Source organism: Vicugna pacos, chromosome 15, assembly GCF_048564905.1.
Source record: "Vicugna pacos chromosome 15, VicPac4, whole genome shotgun sequence".
NCBI lineage: Eukaryota > Metazoa > Chordata > Mammalia > Artiodactyla > Camelidae > Vicugna > Vicugna pacos.
This window is the reverse complement of record NC_133001.1, coordinates 39019243-39040781: the sequence shown is the minus strand read 5'-3', so window position 1 is coordinate 39040781 and position 21539 is coordinate 39019243. Positions and strand designations below refer to the sequence as shown.

The following is a 21539-nucleotide window of genomic DNA, read 5'->3' as shown; positions in this document are numbered from 1 at the left end:
AACAAGGACCTACTGTATAGCACAGAGAACTATATTCAATATCTTGTAATAACCTATAACAGAAAAGAATCTGAAGAAGAATATATATATGTATAACACTTTGTTGTATACCTGAAACACTGTAAATCAACTATACTTCAATTTTTTAAATCTAATTAAAAAAAAAAAAGAACTGACAGCACAGATATAGATTCAAATATCTATGCCACTTCAATGAGAGAACAGCATCTTCAACAAACAGTGCTATGACAACTGGAAATGTACATGCAAAATGATGCAGCTGGACCCTTACCTCATCCCACAGTCGAAAATTAACTCAAAACAGATCAATAACCTAAAGGTAAAAGCTGAAAACTATAAAACTTTCAGAAGAAAATACAGAGGCGAATCATAACCTCAGATTTGCCAATGATACCTTAACACCAAAAGTATGAGCAACAAAAGAAAAAATAGATAAAACTGTACTTTATCAAAATTTAAAACTTTGGTACATGAAAAGATATTGTCAAGAAAGTGAAAAGACAACCTACAAAATGGGAGAAAATACTTGCAAATCATACATCTGATAAAGAATTAATAGTGAGAATATATAAAGAATACTTACAAGTCAACAAAAAGGCAAATGCAATTTAAAAATGTGCAAAAAATCTCCATAAGCATTTCTCCAAAGATACATACAAATGGCCAACGAGCACATGAAAAAATGTTCAACTGACACCATTAGCAATTAGCAAATGCAAATCAAACCACAATAAGATACCAATTCACACTCATTAAGAGGACTAAAACAAAGAAGAAGAAGGTAACAAGTGATCAAAGAAGATGTGGAGAAACTAGAATCTTCATGTATTGTTACTGGGGCTGTAAAATGGTGCAGCCACTTTGGAAAACACTTTGGCATTTTCTAAAGAAATTAAACATAGATCTACCATATGATCTAGCAATTCCACTCCTAGGTAAATACCCAAAAGAACTGAAAACAGGTATTCAAACAAATACTTGTGTACAAGTGGACAAATATTCATAGCAGCACCATTCACAAATGCCAAAAAATGGAAACAACTCAAATATCTACCAACATATGAAAAGACAACAAAATGTGCTATATACATACAATAGAACACTATTTTGCCATAAAAAAGAATAGTACTGATAAATGTTACAAACCGGATTAACCTTGAAAATATCATCCTAAGTGAAAGAAGCCAGACAAAAGGTCACATATTGTATGGTTCTATTTATATGAAATATCCTAAAGGGATAAATCCACAGAGACAGAAGGCAGATTCATGGCCAACAGTGGCTAACAATAGGTGGAAATGGGGAGTAATTGCTAAATAGGTATAGGGTTTTCTTTGGGGATTATGAGGATGTTTTGGGACTTGATATAGGTGGTGGTTGCACCACACTGTGAATGTATTAAATGCCAATGAAATATACAGTTTAAAATGGCTAATTTTATATTATCTGAATTTTGCCTCAATAAAACAAAGACAATCTAGACAAATCTTCAGTTTATGGAAATTCATAGGATAATAAAAATGAAAAATCAATAAATTAGAAAGTGCTGATTATTCTCTCTCCCTCTACCTCCAATCTTTTATACCTGCTTACTATCATGGACATCCACAAAATATAACATCTTACTCTGTATACTAAGGGCACTTTATTTATTCATTAGATTTCTGCCTGATACCCAACAAAGACACAAGGTCAGTGTATCACATCATTTCCAGCTAACAATTTAAATATGTGAAAATTTATGTCAATTAACATAATAATGGTTGGAAAACCATACTTTCTGCTTCCAAATTCAAAACATTACACATATCTAAAAAAATTACATGTATGTATTCAAGACAATTTATGTAATGGATACTTGCAAAGTGTTAATGTACTTTTCTAACAACTCAAACTGCTTTCTAAGTAAAAATTAAAATATATGCACAGGCATACACGTTTGTTTTCTCATGGCTTCAACATCTCTAGAAATCCAGCATTTCAAACTACAAAACACCAATAAACTTATAAAATATCTATGGACAGAAACTAAAATCTAAATCAACTTAATCTTCTGTTTATAACTATATGGCACACAGAAAAATAAAACAGTGGTCATGAGTACTGTTGTATGATAAAAGTTCTAAGAATACACTGATTTTTGTTAATCCAGAACAGGAACCCACAAAAAGTTAGGTTTCTCTCCCAATTGAACAGTCTGCAGTAGGAAAGTAAAACTAATGTAAAAAAATAAACACCAGCATACTTGGCAAGTATGACACCTAAATTATGCATTCTCCTGGGACAAAGCTCCTCCAGCTAGACAAAGCTGGGGTTTGAGGAAAATTCTCATCTCCAGATCTGTGTGACAGACAGAGGAGTCAGCAGGCAATGCATATACAACAGGGGCTCACTGGGCCCAGTTAGGGGAAAAGTTAATTACCAAAACCCATGCCCTACCACCTAGACATGTAGGCGATGCCACCCAAATATGAAGAACACTTAGCTTACACATTCTTTAGTGATTATCTAGAAAAAGGCACTAGCGTCCTAGTTACATTTCTTTCCCACCCCCTATGTGGGCCAAGTACTAAAAAACAAAGTGTCTTTGCCTAGGAACAAACTGTCTAGAGAGACAAAGGAAAGGAATGGAAGCTCATGCAACAATGAGCTGAGAAAGAAGTCTGGACTCTAAACGGTAGTTAAAATGCGGCAAGAAACTTTAAATGCTGAAAATGCCAATATACATTATCATGACCTAGCATCAATAGTCACATTTCTAAAAACTACTAAAAGTATACATAAATATATTAAAAATATGAAGAGACAAAAAAAAAAAACACATCCAGAAAGTTGGATTGCACATGCAAACCAAATTCTCTTTAGCCCATAATTAAGAACAAGGCAAGTTTAACTTCCATCTAGACTCTTAGTATAATTTCAATTACTTTTAATAAATAATTCTCCTAAAATCAATGCTCCTCAACTTAACACTAAATAGGGGAACGATAAAGTGGCAACTGAGGAAGCAAATTTTCACAGACAGTTTAAAATTTTTAAATAAGAGATCAAGGTAGAAAAACACTAATAAACAGTACAAACAAGCTGAAGTTAAAAGCTTTCCCCATGTACATTCCAAACTTAGAAAGGAAGTATAAGTCAAATCTATAAAGAATAAATTTTTAAAACCAATATAAGGTATTCAAGAAACCTGATTTGAAGTATGAATAATTAAATATATCAAATGTCAAGGGAATAGCAATTTCTAAATATTCACAATATAAATTACTATGATCATATTCTTGCTATTTATACAGATCAATACAAAATACACTTTCTCCTTTCAGAGTTCCAACCTTTCATTTCATGGTGAAATTAAATACCAAAAGTTTCTACAAGAATATAAATTATCAGATTATAAACTTAAGATTTATGAGACAAGATGAACAAAATGAAAATGTTTATTAAAAAACATTACTGATACTGTTATATAGCTTTTTATCCTTTTTTCACTAACAAGTAATTATTGAGCTCCTTGTGTATATAAGACACTGAAAAAGGTATCAGTGACAGCCATTTTCATCAAGAGCCTTATCTATAGTTGGGGAAACAGCTAAACAAAACAAGGTGAGATAAACACAATGCCTAAGGAGGGATTTCAGAGTTCTGAAGAAGGAAAAATGCTGGGAAGAAAAATAGACTTAAGTCTTAACGTAGAACCAGAGAAGAAGATGGCAGGGCATTTCCAAACAGAAGGAAGCTATGAACAAAAACATAGAAGTAGAAATGACAATTCCAGCTGCATGAAACAAACAACTGCATAGTAGAGAAGGGGAGTAGAATAAGTGACCCCTTGACTCCTACATTAAGGAGTTCCCTTACTTTCCATACAGACAGAAAATGGGGAGCTACTGAAAGTTCTTATGCTTGAAGATGTGTTTTAATTACAAGAGCTACATACTGAAACGTGCACTGTATAATTTATGCAACACACATGGCTAACAACTATAACTTCACATTTTTTACAATTTTTTAATGATTATTTTGCCTTTATTGGTCTTACACTGTCAAACTCCATGAAATAAATTTGTTTTAAAAGCTAAATTATTTCCTAACATTTTATTTTCAAATGAACATATATGTTTAATAATTTAGGATATTCATTTATTTAAAACTTTGTACGGGAAGCAATATGGATGGAACAGTGGTTAAAAGCTCCAACTGTGGAGCCAACTGGTGGAAACACAAGCAGAAACTTCGTGACCTCAAACAACCTAAGCCTCAGCTTTTTCATGTGGTTGTTGTATTAAAAGAGAAATCCAAGAGCAAATGCCTGACATATAGTAAAGGCTTCATAAATGCTGGCTATAATCATTAAGCTGAATCCAGAAGCCCTGTTAGATATTGGCTCATCCGAACTTTGGTGAGAGTTTATTTGCACTTATTTTTTATTCCCCAAAATTCTTAGTGAAATGCTACCATGTATTTCATAAATACATCCAGATTAACTTCTATGTAGAGACCAACCATTTATTACTATGCCAGATGACAGACAAACTGATAAGCAGACTATCCAATTCCATAACATAAAATATCTTAATTCAATTGTTTAAAAAGAACACTTGAAATTTTGAAAGAATTGAAAATTGAACTGAGATTTGAAAAAATTACCAAATTCAACACTAGCAATGTAATTTTGAAATATTTTAAGGACTTTTTTATCTTTAAATCACTGCTCTTCATTCAATGTTTATTTTATTATGAACATTTTAATACCCAATCAGATTTTTTGAGTTCTCTCTGCCATTTCACATGGATTCCCAATACAATTAGAATAAAACCCAAACTATTTTACCAGCCCCATAAGATTGTATGATGTAGTCCTAGCCTCCTCCAACGGTCTTCACTATATTTCAGCCATATATTCCCTCTAACTGGAAATCTCTCTCCCAAACTTCACAGCATTTGGGATTTCCACTTAGTTTTTAACTCACAGAAAAGCCTCTTCTAATCCTTACCCATAGGTATTTCTCCACTGCCCACTTCTGTACTACCTCCTCACCACAGTCAAATGCAGAGACAAGTATTATCAAGTATGGTAATATAAGACATAATGCCAAATAACCCTTTCAATCTGGTCACAGCTGACTAGAATAGGAATGGGGGTCTGAACCCAAGAAGAACTCATTTATGGGCTGGCCAATAGCTGATACAGTAGCCTTAGGAGTCAAAGAATTCTATCCAAAGCAGAGATGGAAACTAGATAATTGAATAGACAGCTCCCTGCCTTCTACTCTTCAGTTTATTGTTAATTGAAGTATACAGTTTATTTACTATATTGTGTTAGTTTCAGGTATATAGCAAAGTGATTCAGTTATATATTTTTTCAGATTATTTTCCATTATAGGTTATTACAAGATTTTGAATACTGTTCCCTGTGTTTTACAATAATCCTTGGTGCTTATCTATTTAATGTATAGTAGTTCGTATCTGTTAATCTCATACTCCCTCCCCAACCCCCTGCTTTCCCCTTTGGTAACAGTAAGTGTGCTCTCTCTGTCTGTGAGTCTGTTTCTATTTTGTATATAGATTCAACTGTATTACTTTTTAGATTCCACATGTAAGTGATATCATATGAATTTGTCTTTGACTTACTTCACTTAGATATTCTCTAAGGCCATCCATGTTGTTGCAAATGGCAATATTTCGTTCTTTTTATGGCTGAGTAATACTCCATTGTGTACCACACACCACCTTCTTAAACCAATCGTCTCATCTGTTGATGGGCATTTTGGTTGTTTCCATGTCTTGGCTATTGCAAATAGTGCTGCTATAAACATTGGGATGCATGTAATTTTTCAAGTTAGAGTTGACACCATAAAACTAGAAGAGAACACAGGCAAAACATTCTTGGACATAAATCATAGCAATATATTCTTAGAGCAGTCTCCCAGGACAAAAGAAATAAAAGCAAAAATAAATAAATGGGATCTAATTAAACTTAAAAGCTTTTGCACAGCAAAGGAAGCCATAAACAAGTCAACAAGACAACCTACACACAGGGAGAAATTATTTGCAAACAATGCAACCAAAAAGAGATTAATTTCTAAAATATACAATTCAGTATCAAAAGCAAAAACTCAATCAAGAGATGGGCAGAAGACCTAAATAGACATTTCTCCAAAGATATACAGATGGCCAACAGGTACATGAAAAGACGCTCAACATCACTGATTATTAGAGAAATACAGATCAAAATCACAATGAGGTATCACCTTACACCACTCAGAATGACCATCACCAAAAAGTGTACAAATAAAAATGGAGATAATGTGAAGAAAAGAGAACTCTCCTACACTGTTGGTGGGAATGTAAACTGGTGCCGCCACTATAGAGAACAGTATGGAAGTTGTTTAAAAAACTAAAAATAGAGCTACCATACCATCCAGCAATCCCACTCCTGGGCATATCGCCGGAAAAGATGAAAACTCTAACTTGAAAAGATGCATGCAACCTAGTATTCTCACAGTTTAAATTAGTCAATAGCATTAATTCAGAAGAAGCAGACCTTGAATCTAGCAAAACACTAGAGCAAAAGTATTCATTAGAATCACCTGTAGAGCTTTAAAAAATAATAATAAGGCCAGAATCCCCATACCTAGAAGAGTGTAACTAGCTCAACATTTCTGGCATAGGGTCCCACAGACGATTCTTATATATAGCCTCCGGTTGAGGACCTCTGCAATAGGGACTGAGCCAAGGACACCTGCTGCTAAGACTGCAACAAGATAACCCAGAGCTCCCTGGTTCCCTAAATGACTACTCATTCCCTCAGCCACTCTCTGTCTTACTTACACCTTGCCGTGTAGCAGTTGAGATTTCTGTGTCCCTTATTTTCCCATAATAAACTTTGATTATTTAAGGTAATTGAAAACCATTTCTCTGGCTTATATCCTAAATAACACAGCACCCCACTTGTCCTATGAAAATGAAATAATCCAGATGCTAAGAGTAATCATCAGCTAGATGTTCTTCCTTGACACACTTGGTCTAGTGTTCCAAAGCACAGTGATTATGAATCTTGTACTCAAACTTCAAATATTTTTACCAACTAAACCGCAAACAGTAACCAAAGGAAGAAGTATCTACATTGACAAAACCGGTATCAAAACCTACATATGAAATTCATGTACTTTACTCCTAGGAAAGTTCCCTAGAATTCAAGACTTAACTTCACTCAATTCTAATAAACATATGTTAATACCAAACACCCAATAGATGAGAAGCAACAACTCAGACAGGGAAAAGAGACTGCTACAAATTTGGCATAATGACATCAACAAGAAATGACACACAGAAAAACACTTTTTTTAAAAAAAAAAAAAACAGATTTTAGGCATTCGTCAAACCCACAGAACTAAAATCATAATGAATGAACTTGATTATAAGTTAAACTTTGTTTAACAAACAAACAAATGTACCAGTTATGTCAGGATATCCCAGGATGAAAACAGAAATGATGACAAATAAATCTAACTATATTACAAATTAATGATACCACCTCACCCAAGCAGGTAAGGAGAATGGCAGGTGTAAAAATTTAGAAACTTTCCAAAATCACCCAACTTTGGAAAATGATATTTTGATTAGAAATTTTAAGACTAAAAGGAACTATAGTCGGTAAATGTGTTTCACACAGAGGTATGGGCTAACAATTCTAAGCCTGCTTTACATATATACTGGGGTTGAACAAATGAGTAAATGGATGGTGGATGCTGAGTGGGAGACAGGTTTCTCACTATTGAAGAGGGAAGTTACAGATAAGCAAGAGGAAAAGTATAAAAATGATGAATTAGAGTTGGAGAAATGAGTGTGAACTCTAGCTTAATAGAGATGGAGAGATATAAATAGATACTGTATGATCTCACTTATATGTGAAATCTAAAGAATTGAATTCATAGTAACAGAGTAGACTAGACACAACATTGTAAACTGACTATATATCTCAATTAAAAAAGAAAACAGAGTAGACTAATGGGGGGGGTAATTTGAGAGAGGTCAGTGAAAGGATACAAACTTCCAGTTACAAGATAAATAAGTTCTGAGGATCTAATGTACAACTATAGTTAACAATAGTGTATTATATACTTGAAAACTGCTGAGAGAGTAGATCTTAAATGTTCTCACCACAAAAAGGAAACAGTAATTATGTGAGATGATGGAGGCATTAACTAATCCTTCACAATATATAAGGGTATCAAACCATCATGATGTATGCCTTAAACTTACATGATGTTATATGTCAATTCTATCTCAATAAAGCTGGGGAAAAAGAGAAATATGTCACATATTTTTGAAAATAGAAGATATGTCATCATTTTCAAATTCCTAAAATAAAAGCTACAATGCTGAAAGTGGTAACTTACCTAAAATACTTAATCGCAAATGACTTCTTGGATGGTTATAAATAGCAAAGGCTTTATCTTATTTATATACTTATTTTCCAGGAGAAATTATTGTTACTCCCTCTTATATAAGTTCTAACAACTATTTAGAATCACACATTCATTTATAAAGAAAAATGTCTACTCTACAGGCAGTTTTATAAACCAGAAACCATAATTTGTGATATTTAACTTAATAAACTAGTAAAAACTTAATAAACCTTATATATATGTTATTAATGTAGTGTCCTTACTTATTAATATAACCATTACTTTCATTCAGTAAGTTAAAGATATTTGTTGTGTAATCAAATAATTTTCTTCCATATATTCTTCTCACTCATTCATTCACTTGTTTATTTAATAATCTTACAAAACGCCTATTACATGCCAAGACTGTTTTTGGCACTGGGGAGACAACAATACACAAGACAGGCAGGTCTACATTCTCATGGAGCATATATTCTAGAGGAGGCAGGCAGATAGGAAATAAGTAACTTCAGATTGTGATAAATGCTATGAAAGAAAGAAAGAGACTGTTTCATTGCCACTTTACGTGCAGTACAGGAAGAGGGAGCAAAAACAAAGACAAGAAAGGTACCGCAAGCATGTGACAACAGAATTGAGATCTGAGTAAGAAACAGACAAGAAAAAAGCTGGGGGAGATATTTCTAGGAAGAAAGAACAGCAAGTACAATGGCCCTAAGGTAAGGAGCTTAACATATTAAACGAACCACGAGGAAAAATGATCAGTTTCATGAATTCTAAAATATAGTGAACAAGGGAGAGAATGACAAAAGATGAGGCAGGATGGACAGGCATAAGCCATATTAAGCAGGCTATCTAAAATCAGAAGCTTAAATACAAGAGGAAACCATTGAAGCAGTAATCAGTAAGCAGCACAGCCATATTGTCTGATTTAAATATTTTTAAGATCTAAAATGTACTTGTAAAGTAAGCACACTACAAAATATAATGAAATACACAATTTAAGGCTAACTTTGTCATCACATATTTGGCAAGCCGGTGTCAGACAAATAACAAAATAATCTAGTCAGATTAGTCATTCAGTCAATCACTCATAAAGCATTTAGTGAGCTCCTGCTCTGTGCCAGGTATTTCTCTGGGTGCTGGGAATACGAAGATGACGGTGGTGATGTCACCTTCCACTCTGAGCAGTAAATACAAAACTAATTATGGTGATATCATTTTATAACTGAGTAACTCAGTTTTTTCCTAAAGACTCAAAACAGTAGTTCTCTATGCTGTGTATTAAAACCACTTTTGGAGTGTGATAAAAATGCAGACATCTGAGTCCCACTTATTAGCAATTCTAATTCAAAAGGTTTCTGATAGTCCCTCACCACACTTCGAGAAACAGAGGTAAGGGAGGAAGTTTATCAAAATCACTTATGATTTACAAATTACACCTCCCCAATTTCCTCCAGCCATTGTAATTAATGGAAGGAGTATATAATATGACACAGGGTATGCTGGGGGAATGAGGGTCTGAGTGGGTGTGTGTGTGTAAAGAGAGACATTAAGATTGATAACCACTACAATGAAGAGTTCTTGAAGTGGGGAGGAAGGGTCAATTATAATTGCCAAGGAAGAAGTAAGAATTTCTACAAACCAGTGGTTTTCAAAGTAGTATCTGCAGATTCCTGGGGATCCCCAAGACCCTTTCAAGATGGTCCACCAGTTCAAAACCATTCTCAAAATACTAAAAACATTATTTGCTTCTTTCACTGTACTGGCATTGCCTTGACGGCTCAAAAATAATGGCAGATAAAACTGCTGATGTCTTAGCAACAGCAGCACCAAACTAGACTAGTAGTCATTATACTCTTTGCCACCACAACCCATCACACTCCATTTAAAAAGAAAAAAAACTTTCATTCAAGTATATCTTTGATGTAGCTGTAGCTATAAATATTACACACATTATAAAATCTCAAGCTTGAGTACACTTGTTAATATTCTGTGTGCCAAAATGGGAAGTGTAACGGTTGTCTCTGGGCCCTTATGCCCTCAGCAGCGCAAGCTGAACTAGCCACTTTTTTTTATAAAACACCATTTTTCTTGAAAGAACAACTGACAAGTGATGGTTACTTAATCTTGGGTATTTAGCAGATACTTCCTTGAAAATCAACGGTGAACCTGTAACATCAAGGAAAACAACTGTCAATTTCTACTGCTAACTATAAAATTCAAGCTTTGAGGAAATCAGAATTTTGCAAACTCGTTTCTACCACTGTGGACTTACAAGCTTCCTAAGTCAAAAAGACTTTTCTGATAAGAATGGTGATATTAACAAATGCTAATATTCTGTTTGATTCTTTGACAATGAATAATGAGATGTGTAAATATTTGGAAGATCTGCATAACTCAAGGAACAAATATCTTCCAAATGATTAATGCATGGTGTTAAAAAATCCTGCTTGGATGAAAAGATCCTCAAAGTGGAGGATAGACCAACTGATCTTAATGAAAACAGAGCATGAAAACTTAATTGCTACAATTTCAAATTCCACATTGCAATTAAATCTTTCCAAAACTGCCCTTCTTGATTTTGTTGAAGGCTTCATATATTTAATACATGTTTAACTTATTCTGTATCAACTATATGTCAGTAAAAGTTTAAAAAATAAGAAAATGCCACTCAAGTTTTAGTATAGCATCAAAGAAGAATATCCACAATTACCTAAAAAGTCTATTAAAACACTCTGCCCTTTTCTAACCACATACCTGTATAAGGCCAGAATTTCTTCATATGCTTCAGGTAAAATAACAGATCACAACAGAAGGTCTGCAGTAACAAATATGAGAACCCAGCTGTTTTCTATTAAGCTAGACATTAAATATATTTGCAAAAATGTAATAAATGCCAATCTCTCATGTTTCCCTTATTTTGGAAGATAAAGTTATTTTCATTAAAAATGCTACTTATGTTAACATGGAATGGGTTTGTTACTGTTATTTTTAAATAAATTAAAAGTAAGTATTTCTAAAGTTTCTGTTTTAGTTTCTACTTTGATAGGTATTAACAGACACAATCCACATAAAAAAGTTCTTTGAGGTTATCAATAATTTTGAAAAATGTAAAGGGATTCTGGGACTTTAAAGTTTGAAAACAACTGTTGGAGATCTAATGATACTTTATTTAGCTATTCACCTCTGGATAACCTTACCAAATGCATCATAACTATCTTCCTTTGAAGAACCAGAATAAGAACTGACCAAAAAAGGAGGTAGGATAGGTAGCACAATGACTCTGTTATAATATGGAAAGATCTTCAATTATTAAATTTAAGTACGAAAAGGCAAAGTATACAACAAAATATGAGAGTGGCACTTATTACATTACAGCTTCCATTCGCTGAAAAGGAGGAAATGATGACATATTCAGATGTGCTTTTATATGCATAAAGAAACACTGGGCACTCAAGAAACTGATAAAGACAACTACCTACAAGGGAAGGGAAATATAAAATACACAGAATGGCATAGGAATGAGACTTCTCAATGAGTATCTTTAATTTTTAGAACACACAAATGTATTCAAATTTATAATTTAATTTAAAAGAAAATAATCCTAAACCAATATTAAACCATAATACAAATGTATTTTCAATTTCTAGGTAGCTCTGATCTCAGAAAAACAAAAAGTTTTACTCTTTTTTCCAGCTCTGAGACAAAATAGCATTGCTAGCAACTAAATACTTACGCCAGAAAAATAAGCATTGGTCAATCTGATTTCTAGGCTACAAGACAGTAACTTCTTTAAAACCTATAAATAAGCTAATCATCTGAAAAAATAAAAATAAAACAAAACAGTAATGAATAAAGTAATTAACAAGAAAACATTCAGGTGAAACCATGATCAGCAGTTAATTTAACTCTTTCATACTTAAAAGATGTCACTGATGACTAAAAGCAAAATTAGTTATTGCACAAGAAAAAAAAATCAGTGAACTTGAAGACAAAGCAAAAGAAATTATCCAAAAGGAAGCCAAAAAAAGGAAAAAGGAAAAAATAATTCTCAGTGAACAGTGGGACAGTATTAAGCTATTTAACATACTTTTATTTGGAGTCTACAAAACAAAGGAAGTGAAAAAGAAAAATATGAGATGATAACAATGACTGTTTTTCCAAATTTGCTACAAACTACAACCCACAGATCCAAGAAACTTGACAAATCTCAAAGAGGATTAAATTCAAAGAAAATTATTCAAAGGCACATGATAATACAATAGCAGGAAAATGGTAATAATTTTTTAAACTCTTAAGGCAACCAGAGGAAAAAAGATATCCTCTATTTAGAGGAACAAATATTTTAAAATCTCAGAATACTCAGAAGCTGTGCAAGCCAAAATACAACAGAACACTTATAAAACACTAGAAGTAATGTCAATATACTCACTGAATTCAACACCTACCAAACTACCTTTAAAAAATGGGGCATAAAAGCTACAGAAATCAAGACAGTATGCTAGTGACATAGGCTAGACAGACATATAGACCAATGGAATAGAACTGAGTCCAGAAACAAACCCAGACATCTATGGCCCAGTGATTTGAACATTCAATGAGGAAAGAACAGTCTCTTCAACAAACAGTGCTGAGACAACTGGAAATGCACATGCAAAATAGTGAAGTGGAACTCCTACTTCGTCCCATAGTCAAAACCTAACTCTAAATGTTAAGAGCTGAAAACTATAAAATTCTCAGAAGAAAATACAGAGGAAAATCTTCATTTGCCAGTCATTTCTCAGATATACCACCAAAGTATGAGTAACAAAAGAAAAAACAGATAATATTAAATTTCATCAAAATTAAAAACATCTGTGCATGAAACAATATTACCAAGAAAGTAAAAAGACAATCTACAGGATGGGAGAAAATACTTGCAAATCATGTATTGATAAAAGATTTCTTTCCAGAAGATACGTAAAGAACTCTTACAATTCCAATAACAAAAAAACAAACAAACAATTCAAAAATGAGCAAAGGACCTGAATAAACATTTCTCCAAAGATGATATACAAATGGCCAATAAGGACATGAAAAGGTGTTCAACACAGTCATTAAAGAATACAAATCATAACCATAGTGACACAAATTCACACTTGTTAGGATGGCTATTACCTAAAAAAGGGGAAAACAACAAGTGTCATCAAGGATGAGAAAAAAGGAGAACCCCCCTGCACTGCTGGTAGGAATCTAAAATTGTGTGACTGCTGTGGAAATGTTTGGTAGTTTCTCAAAAAGTTAAACATAGAATTACCATATGACCCAGCAATTCTACTCCTAGATAGGTATTCAAAAGAACTGAAAGCAGATACTTGTACACCAACATTCATGGCATTTTTACTCACAAAAGCCAAAAGGTAGAAACAACTGAAATGTCTATCAACAGATAAATGAATAAATATGGTACATGAATATTCAGCTTTAAAAAGGGATGAAATTCTGATATATGCTACAACATGGATAAACTGTGAAAACATGCTAAGTGAAATAAGCCAGACATGAAAGGACAAATATTTTATGAGCCCACTTAAATGAGGCACCTAGGATAGGCAAAATCATAGACACAGAAAGTGGAATAGTGATTGCCAGGGCTGCGGGGAGGAGTCAATGGGCAGTTAAGTGCTTAATGGGTATAGACTTTCAGTTGGAAAAGATAAAAACATTCTAGAGATGGATACTGGTGATGGTGTAAATAATACGAATGTACTTATGTCAGATATGTGTACACTGAGAAATTGGTAAAATTGTAAATTTTATGTTATATATATTTCACCACAATTTTTTTTAAGTGTCTTCGTATACCTGGGGCCTTGCCAGACAGTTTATGCTAATGATGTGATTTATGGTGAACTGCTATTTTTGTTCTCCTGGTACCCTGGGCCACAATGCACCAGCGTGACCTATGCAGGAGAGAGGAGGGCTAGAGACTGAGTAGCTAAAGTCAGTCACAAGGGTGCTCTATGCCTACATTACTGACCCCCAATTAAAACCCTGGGTACCAAGGCCTCGCTGAGCTTCCCTGGTTGGCAAATGTGAAGTCACACTTGCTGTCACACATCACTGATGGGAGAATTAAAGGCTGTTCAAGCAACTCCACAGAGAGGACAGCTGGATACTCACACGTGCTTTCTCCTGGATGCCACCGTATGTACCTTTTCCTCATTTTAATCTGTATTCTTTCTTCTTAATAAATCACATCTGTAAGTATAGCAGCTTTTCTGAGTTTTGTGATGCTTCTAACAAATCATCAAACCTGAAGGTAGTCTTGTTGACCCCCAACACAGATGGAAAAATAGATACCATGTAAATATTAACCATGAGAAAACTGGACTGGCTTTACTAAAAAAAAAACAAGAAACACTTCAGAGCAAGAAATACTACCAGATATAAAGAGGGACGTACATGATAGCCAAGTAATCAAAAGAATATAACCTCAAACATGTACATCAAATAACAGAGATTCAAAATACCTGAAACAACAAATCAACAAAACTAAAAGAAAAAATAGACAAATCCAGAATTATGGTTGGAAATTTCAACAATGCTCTCAGGAACTGACAGAAAGAAAAGGAAAATCAACAGAAATGTAGAAGATTTAACTACAATAACCCAACTTAATCTAATTAACATTTAGAGAGCATTCTACCCCACAACTATAGAAAACATAGATTATTTTCAAATGAACACAGAACACTCACCAAGACAGACCATGTAATGAGCCATAAAACAAGTCTATTGTTAGTAGTCTGGGCCCGAGGGAGAAAAATAGATGCAACACTTCCTAAACTTATTTGACCATAAACCCCTTCTGCAAAGGCATCTCCAGGGACTACTGTTTCTCAGAACACTTTAGGAAAAGTTACCTCATTCATTTTCAACATTTCGCCTATTTCGCCTCCTACTAGTGACTAACAAAATAAGGGAGTCAATAAATATATCCTTTCCTTGACTATCAAGCCAGGGTTAGTCAATATTATGAAGTCCATGCAGAAGTCCTAAGGCAAGAACAAACTTGACATATCTGGACAATAGCAAGAGGGCCAGAATGGCTGCAGCAGCATAAGGTAAAGGACAAGTGGTAGGAGATGAAATGAGACAGTTAAACAGAGGTCAAAGCATGTAAAATCTTCTAAGCCTTGGCAAGGATTTTAAATGTGATTTTAAGTATGATAGAGGATTTGAGAAAAGAATATTACCTTACTTACATTTTCAAAAGATCTCTTAGGCTGCTGTGTAAAGAACAGAATAGAAATTAGGCAACCTGTTAGGAAGCTCTGGCAGCAGCATAAGAGATGGCTAAAACCAGATGGCTTAAGCCAGATTATATGTGTCTGTCAAGAAAAAAAACGCCCAGAAAAATCCATATAAATTGTGTTGAGATGCCTTAAAGCATTTTCTCTACTTGGCTCCCAGGACATCTCATTCTCCTCCTCATGAGATACTTTATCTTCTTTACACTATCTCCCTCACCTCCTCAACTTCTTCAAGCTGAAAATGTTCTCAGGCTCATTCAGAAACCCTTTTTCTGGCTACTCTTATTCCTATGGTGATTCATCCAGATACTTGGCTTTAAATATTATATACATAACGATAATTTCCAATTTTATATCTCCACTCTAGGACTCTCCCCTAACTCCACACTCACGTATCCACTTAACTATATAGTAAACATCTCAAACCTAACAAACCAAAATTGAGCTCCTAACCTTCCCCCTCCAAACCTGTTTGTCTTAAGTCTTTCCTATCTAGGATAAAAGTAACTCCATTATTGCAATTGCTCAAGGATAAACCTTAAGAGATATCCGTGACTCCTCTCTCTCACACCCCACTTTAAGCATGTCATGACATCTTTTTGGCTCTACCTTCAAAATATATCCAGTAATCAACCACTTCTTACTCACCTCCACTGTCATTACTCAGTCCAAACCATACCATCTCTCACTTGGACTGCTGCTTTCTTCTTAACTAGTCTCCCTGTTTCTGCCCTTGCCAATGCCTTCACCACTCCCCAGCTGTAGTCTACTCTGAACATGGCAGTTAAGTGGTTCTAGCAAATTTAAATTAGACCATGTCATCAACTGCTCAAAACCTTCCAACAGCTATCTCATTCAAGTAAGTTTTTACAGTGGTCTTCCAGACCTAATGTCATCTGACAGCACCTCTGTGCTCTGCTCTAGCCTTTAATTTACCTCTTAACCTCAAATCAGACTGGCTCACATCATTCTAGTTGCAATGGCCTCCTTGCATTTCTCAAATCCTCCAGGCCTGCTCTAGCCACAGGACCTTTGAACATGCTGTACCCTCAGCCAAAAATTATCCAGCCCTTAAGATTATCTGGAATACAAGGCTTGTTCTTTTACCCACTTCAAGTCTTCACTCAAATGCCATCTCAGTGAAGTCTACCCTTTCCTTGCTATCTAAAATTGCAAGCTTTTCTCCAATTTTTTAACATGCCTTATGTGCCAGCTCTCCTTTTATTTTCTTTATAATTCTCCATAACACTTTCCTCTAACATACAGTATGTTCCACTTACTTACCTTATTGTCTGTCTCCCTCAATTAAAATATAAAAACTCTACAGATATTTTGTCTGTTTCATCTCCTGCTATGCACCTAGTCCCTAGACCAGTACCTTTCATGCAGAACTGAGTTTGTTCAATACTGAATCAGTGAATGTTAAATAAAGCCTCAGGTTCTCTTACATCAACCGCTTAAGAGTCGCACTGTAAGAAGCAACAACCTCTCCTCCTCCTCTCCTCCATCTCCTCGGCAGCCACAAAACAGCAACTATGTGTGAGTGCATCTCCATCCATGTTGGCCAGGCTGGTGCCCAGACTGGCAATGCCTGCTGAGAGCTCTATGGCCTGGAACACGGCATCCAGCCCGACGGCCAGATGCCAAGTGACTAGACCATTGGGGGAGGAGACGACTCCTTCAACACCTTCTTCAGTGGGCACTGGCAAGCATGTGCCCAGAGCAGTGTTCGTAGACCTGGAACCCACAGTCATTGATGAAGTTCGCACTGGCACTTACCGCCAGCTCTTCCACCCTGAGCAGCGTATCAAAGGCAAAGAAGATGCTGCCAATAACTATGCCCGCGGTCATTACACCATTGGCAAGGAGATCACTGACCTCGTCTCGGACCAAATTCGGAAACTGGCTGATCAGTGCACAGGTCTTCAGGGCTTCTTGGTTTTCCACAGCTTCGGTGAGGGAACTGGTTCTGGGTTCACCTCCCTGCTGATGGAACGTCTCTCTGTCGATTATGGCAAGAAGTCCAAGCTGGAGTTCTCCATTTACCCAGCCCCCCAGGTTTCCACAGCTGTAGTTGAGCCCTACAACTCTATCCTGACCACCCATACCGCCCTGGGGCACTCTGATTGTGCCTTCATGGTAGACAACGAGGCTGTCTATGACATCTGCTGTAGAAACCTCGATATTGAGCGCCCAACCTACACAAACCTGAATAGGTTGATAGGTCAAGTTGTATCCTCCATCACCACTTCCCTGAGGCTTGATGGAGCCCTGAATGTCAATCTGGCAGAATTCCAAACCAACCTGGTGCCCCATCCTCGCATCCACTTCCCTCTGGCCACATATGCCCCTGTCATCTCTGCTGAGAAAACCTATCAGGAACAGCTTTCTGTAGCAGAGATCACCAATGCTTGCTTTGAGCCAGCCAACGAGATGGTGAAATGTGACCCTCGCCATGGTAAATACATAGCTTGCTGCCTGTTGTACCATGGTGATGTGGTCCCCAAAGATGTCAATGCTGCCATTGCCACCATCAAGACCAAGTGCAGCACCCGGTTTGTGGACTGGTGCCCCACTGGCTTCAGAGTTGGCATTAATTACCAGCCTCCCACGGTGGTACCTGGTGGAGACCTGGCCAAAGCACAGGAAGCTGTGTGCATGCTGAGGAACACCACAGCCACTGCTGAGGCCTGGGCTTACCTGGACCACAAGTCTGACCTGATGTGTGCCAAGCATGCCTTTGTTCACTGTTATGTGGGTGAGGGCATGGAGGAAGGAGAGTTTGCTGAGGCCCGTAAGGACATGGCTGCCCTTGAGAAGGATTATGAGGAGGTTGGTGTAGATTCTGTTCAAGGAGAGGGAGAGGAAGAAGGAGAGGAATACTCAAGTCAAATGTCACAAAGGTGCTGCTTTTACAGGGAAGTTTATTCTGTTTTCAACATTGAAAAGTTGTGGTCTGATCAGTTAATTTGTATGTAGCAGTGTATACTCTCATACACAATTACTGACCTATGCTTTAAAACACAACGCTTTGTTACAGGCCCAAGCTATCCATTTCTCTGATGGATTTGAATAAAGTATTCCCTGTCTTAAAAAAAGAAAGGAAAGAAAGAAAGGAAGAAAGGAAGAAAGAAAGAAAGAAAGCAAGCAAGCCTCTGCAGAAGTGTCAAGTTTTGTGAGGCCCAATTCAAACCCTACGACTATCCTAATTAAAATATATCAATTCCCTTGCCAGTATTTATACAGTATAAGTAATATTCAATATTTGTAAGTGGTTTTAATTATGCTTTTATTATTTTATAATATATTTACCTGACAATTACAGAGATGCTTACTGATTCCAAATAGCTCAACTTCTCACTTACTCTGGCATTACTATAAATAGAACAGTAGGCTCCAGCTAGAAGTCCTAAGTTCAAATTCTAGCTCTAGCTTTTACTAGTAGTATGACTCAGGCTTTTTAGCCTCCTCCAAGTCTTAGTTTCTCATCAATAAAATAGCAAGATGGAGGTGGATTAAAGACCTGCCCATCTTACCTATCCTATACCTAATCATAAGACTTGTGAAAGTCAAAAATGTATGAGAAAATGCTTTATAAACCAAAAACAATGTATTAATGCGAGTTAAATGTCCATACTGTAATTTGGTAAAAACCCAAATGAAACAGAAAAGTCCAGTGTTTGGAGCAACATATCTCACCATACCTCCCTGCCCCTAACATTAAACTAGTTTTGGAGTCAGACTGGCTCTTCCACTTACTTACTATACTTGAAACAAGTTACTCAACCTTTCTGAGTCACTGTATCCACATCCATAAATACCCACCTTGTAGAAGCCTTTTGAAGATTAGAGATTATATACACACATATGTAACACAATTGTGGAACACACTGAAGCAACAACATTTTTATTTGTTGCTTTGATCTTCTTTCAAATGGACAAAAACCCAAAAGTAGATAATATAAACTACACTATGGAGGTAGGGAAAGAGAGGATTTTTGACTTGGAAATTGCACATTAGAGGACAAGAAAGAAACTGAGAAAGGGCTAATCAAGCAATAATCTGAACAGTTTACCTATTAAATTTGTTCTTTGCTTCTTTTTCTTGAAGATAATAGGATGAGACACACACAAAAAAAAATCATCATACAAAAAACCATATTCAGTAACCTAAGAAAGTTCATTTTGAAATTAGAAATTAAAGTCTTTCTCTCTTCAAAAGATAATATTTTTGACACTCTAGAACTCAAGATACATGACAAAAAAAGTTAACGTTTTCCAACTATAGAACCTTGATATAATTTTATTAAATACATTTAGAAATATGACAGAATTAAAACATAAAAGGTAAGACTGCTATTAAGAACTATACCATAAAAACACTTTACAAATGCTTTATGAAATCATTAGACTTTGATATATTTCCACAATTCTATGACACAGTAATTATAAGATGTACCATCAATATAACAACCATTTTCCAGGGGGGGAACCCTCCCACATTAAATACACACTTAAGATATAAAGTACACCAATTTCAGAAAACAGTAAAATGTAATACAGCCTTCCAGGATGTTGAAAGTGTCCTATTTCTTGATCTAGAGGATAGTTACATAGAATATGTTAAATTTGTGAATATCAAAGTATTTTGTATACTTTTTCTACAGTTATATTTACTTCAACTTTTTCTATGTATACATTTATTTCCAAAAAAATTTATGTAACATAGAACTACTTCATACGGACACAGTTATCAACCTGATGAATTACTGATCTTAATATGGAAAGTGAAAAGATAAAGCTTTTCAAAGAAAACAAGAAAGTTAACTTCACGGCACTGAGCTACGTAGAGATTTCATACACGGAAACAGAAGAACACTAATCAATTGATAAACTGGACTTCTTTAACATTAAGGACTCTGATTCACCAAGACACCAAGATCTTGAAAAAGCTACAGAGTAGAAGATAACTGCAATACATGTATCTAGAAAGACTATAAAGACTATATCCATAATATATAAAGAAGTACCAACCAATATAAAAAAGTAAATACTGTAGTAGAAAAAGGGCAAAAGACTTAACAGACACTTCACAAAAGAATAAGTCCAAATGGCTAATAAAACTTGGGGCCCCTAATACGAAAAGGTGCTCAACTTCATTAGTCATCAGGAAAATCAAATCAAAACTACAATGTGATAGCACTATACACCCTTCCAGAATAACTAAAAATAAAAAGAATGACAATACCAAGTGTTGGCAAAGATATGGAACACTGGAATTCTCTAAGGCACTGTTGGTGGGAGTATAAATTTGTAAAACCATTTTGCAAAACTTTAGCATAATCTGCTAAAACTGAACATACCATAGCCATAAGCATGACCTAATAATTCCACTTAAGGTACAAACCCAACAAAAATGCATATATATGTTCATCATCAGGAAAAAGAACACAAAAATGTTCAAAGCAGCAAAACTGTAAACAACCCAAATGTCCATCAAAAGTAGAATACATAAACTGTGTTTTATTCACAGAATAGAATACCAGAATAAACAAACTACAATACAACATGGATTAATCTCATAAATGTAATGTTGAGCAAAAGAAGCTCAAACAAGTTACACTATATAATTCCGCTTACATAGAGTTCAAAAACAGACAAAACTTTTCTACAGTTAGAATACAAGGAACATCGTAGTTGCAAATTCCTGAACTGATGTTTATTGAGCTGATGCTGATTACATTGATATGCTTATTTTGTGTAAATTCATCTAGCTGTACACTTTTCTGTAAGTATGGCACACTTCCTT

At 35.3% G+C, this 21539-nt stretch overlaps 1 protein-coding gene and 1 pseudogene across 6 annotated transcripts in view; one reads left to right on the top strand and one right to left on the bottom strand.

The window, feature by feature from the left end:
* The window catches only part of MEMO1 (mediator of cell motility 1), a 105385-nt gene that overhangs the window by 77880 nt on the left and 5966 nt on the right, over positions 1 to 21539 (bottom strand). The gene's annotated exons all lie outside the window — the stretch shown is intronic.
* On the top strand, positions 17266 to 18170 carry LOC102531320 (tubulin alpha-1A chain-like; annotated as a pseudogene).